We start from the raw sequence: 3,777 nt of genomic DNA on the forward strand, positions 1-3,777 counted from the left end.
AGATCTTTTCTCAAAATTGATACAATTTGGCATTTTATGAATATAATGCGATGATTCACCACAAAAAAATTATAATTTTACAGCTACTTATGACATTATTATAATCTAAAAATTGAAAGGAATTTTCATAACATTTTTTGATTTGATTTAACGAACAACGAAAATTAAAACATTGATAATTTCAAACGTGTAGATTTAAAATCGTGTTTTTTTATGCTAAAGATCACAATGTTTTTTTAAAACCATGATAATTAAAAAATCACGGAACTAGACATACCATTGAATAAATTAAAAAAAATCTTTTCTGTTTTCTTTATCTCTAAATTTAAATTTTATTTGCAATCTGGAAATCTTTGTATCACTTCAAAATCAGCATGTTTATGGAAATAACTAAACCCCCAGTATTCAAGCCGAAAACCATAATTATTTATTGATTCTTCAATTTATTATTATTATTATTTTCAATAATTACAAATAATTATCGGCGCTATTTATATTTTTAGACCAGATATCATAATTTTACCCGTGGTTTGATCGCCTTCATGAAAACTATTCATAACTATAAAATATAAATTTAATTGAATTCTACAGATATTTAAAAAAAAGTTTGCTTACATCTATCTTGAGCCTTGAATTTCAAGTTTTCCGCCAGATAGAGCCTTATGAATCTAGTTGAAAAGTATATGAATGGTAGAAGATACGAATTGTAAAAAATCTTCTTATTAATATCTGTGAATTCTCTATATAGTGTAAAATATTAATAAAATCTTGATTCATAAAAAAACGGTCCCCATTACCCCTTATTTAGATTGTTTTGTTATTGTATTCAATGAAGTTTGCATTTTTTTGAAAATTTAGATTTCCCATATTGACCAATGAAATAATTCTTGGTCAATCAATTTCTGTTTATGGAGTAAAATAAATCGGAAGTATTACGTATCTCTACACGATATATAAAATTATAAGTTGTAATAGAAAATTAAATTCAGAATATAGCGAAGATCAGAAAATTATTTTCCATAATATATTTAGCATACTTTATATTCTCAGCTTCAATTTTGGCTTGAATCAATTTTTTTTAATCTAAAATATTTAGGTAAACGGTACTCTTTATAGTTTATGGTAAAGATTTAAGCAAAAATTTATCTATTTGGAAAATATGACCCACATAATTCCCTATCAAAATTGTTATTAGTTCATGAAAGGCGCAAAAAATTAAGATATTTGTTTTTTTAATGATTAACTTAAATTGTGGAAATGGTGTTTCGTTCTAAAAAACAAATAGTTATGCTTTTAAATTTATCAATCTAATATTTTTAATGCATTTTTCTTAGCGAGTTTTTTTATCAATTTTTAGTATTTATCTTGAGATCAACTTTAATTGGCTAAATATTAGATTTTTCAATTCGTTTTTTTTTCAATTTAAAGAACAATTTGAGTTTATTAACACGTATGCAGGATAACAGGGGATAATTTTGCAATATACGTTCATTATGAAATAGTTAAGTTAAGAAGCGAAATGTATGCTTTTTTGATTTTATGCCATCTATAGATGTTGAAATACTGGGTTTTTTATGCATAAATTTAGCACTAATAAACCATAATAAACAATATTTAAAGATATATATAAATTCTATTTATAAACCTTTTGCTTTTTATAAATTATTTCAGCACTCCTTTTTTTATTCTCAACTTTAAAAAAAAATTGCCCATAATAAAGAATTTATGTCGATGAAATAGTCATAGTATTTGTAGCAATCGTAATTTTCTTGACATTATTATGATTATTATTTGTATTTTATTCGGTGAAGAGAAACCAAAATCCAAAGCACCTCCAATTAGCAAAACAAGAGAAGTTGAGGTTGCTACAGTCGTGAAAGAAGAAAATCCCACACAGATTTATATTTTTGGGCTTAAATCAAAACAAAGTTATGCCATTCACAAATATTATAACCACATTTTCAAGAACTTTTTCTTGTTAAAAGACTTCAGAAAGCTCGTGTTCGAATACAACGAAGAATTCGTGTTCGAAATGAGATTTAAATTTATATTTGAAACCATAAATACGAAGGGATTGGAGATAGATCTTGATACAACGGAATTATTTCAAGATTTTAAACCAAATTCATCAACAGGGGATATGGACGGTGCTAATTTTGTTTACGCATTACTCAATACTTTAATAAGTTAAGCACCAGCCCTCAAGATCGAAAAGGATTCGTTTTTTGAAAAGAACGGCAACAATTTGATTTTATTGCAGGAAAAAGGAAAGAAAGACAGCATTCATCCTAAGGGTAACAATATTTTGCGGATATTTTATTTTAATAATGAGGAATCCTGTTTTTTGTTGGATGAATGAACAACGGAATTTTGAGGGATAATTTTAATCTGGTTCTTCAACCTTAAGAGGACGTGAAACATAAATCAGTAAACACGCCTTCGTCTGGAGAAAGCATGAATGTAATCGCAAGTACATCCCAGCCTAAGTATCTTATTTTTTACGTTTTTTCGAAGAAATATAATCATCCTGAAACTAAATATTATGAAGAACTTTCAAAAATTCATCGATTTTTTATTCGAAACAAAAAAAAAATATGTTTTAAATTCTTTCAATAGTTATTTTCAGCATGAAAACGAGATGAAAAGAGTTTCTTATTTTATGGACAATTCAATTTGGAAAGTCCTAGATACCGGTGAAGTCATTGATTTGAATGCCATAAATATCATTCTCGATAAGAGTGATGTTGATCTATATTTGTTTTATGAAATGGAATCAAATAAATTGGGTTTTTACAAGAAATTTTATGGTTTTTACATTCAATTGTATCTGATCTTTATCTAATACTATTAGAAAAAAAATTTAGAAAAGGTTCTAATAAATTTAACTAAATATAAAGGATCTTTTAGCTAGTTTAAATATATGGGCTTTTTTGTATTTCTTTATTATAAATTGATTTTATCAGTCTATTATGTAGATAAAAATCATAATAGAGTTTGTAGTCTTTGATTTGAAGATCTATGAGGACTAGAAAAACCACGACAAAGGAAGTATAGCAGCAAAAGCGCCCAAATTAATACTGCAAAGAACAAAGAGAGACATAAAAAGAAAGAAAGCTCTTTAGAAAGAAATTAAATACATATAACATGCACATCATAAAAAAGTATACAAAAATGTTCTAAATAAAAGAATTATTCGATCAAGAGTTTTATAATCCCATCCTTATACGCTTTAAAAGTATGTCATGCCATGGTTAGCAGTAAATAATGACTTACCATAATGACAAGTTTGCAACGCAGTTGTCTTTAAAACAACTTAAGAAGCTATGTAATGAAATTATAGGAACAAAAATAGCAGCAGAAGACCCTTTTATATAATTTGATTGCGCAACCGCATAAAAAAAAATTCTTAGAATGATATATCGAACACAAAAACAATTTAAGGAAGAAAATTTAGGTTAAATGCAAATCAAGTAATCATAAAACTATACAGAAATTTACTAATCAAAAGAAAGAAAATTTAAAAGAACAAAGAAAGTGCTATTTGACAAATTAAATAAGAATGACCTATATGATCTAGATAATGCTGGAAAGAAACGCACTAGTGCCAACCATCTTAAGGATACAGCGGAAATTGCCAAGATTTTACTGAGTATTCAAATAAATTATAAAAAACCCCACCGAAAAACGAGAATCTGCATTCAAAAAATAATTCCATTACGTTAGAAAAAAAAACAAAGACTGTTAGAAATCAACACGGATTTAGAATTCTATTATAGT

Source organism: Rhyacophila brunnea, unplaced genomic scaffold (assembly GCF_057557595.1).
Source record: "Rhyacophila brunnea isolate RB1 unplaced genomic scaffold, BYU_Rbru_1.0 scaffold_34, whole genome shotgun sequence".
Classification (NCBI taxonomy): domain Eukaryota; kingdom Metazoa; phylum Arthropoda; class Insecta; order Trichoptera; family Rhyacophilidae; genus Rhyacophila; species Rhyacophila brunnea.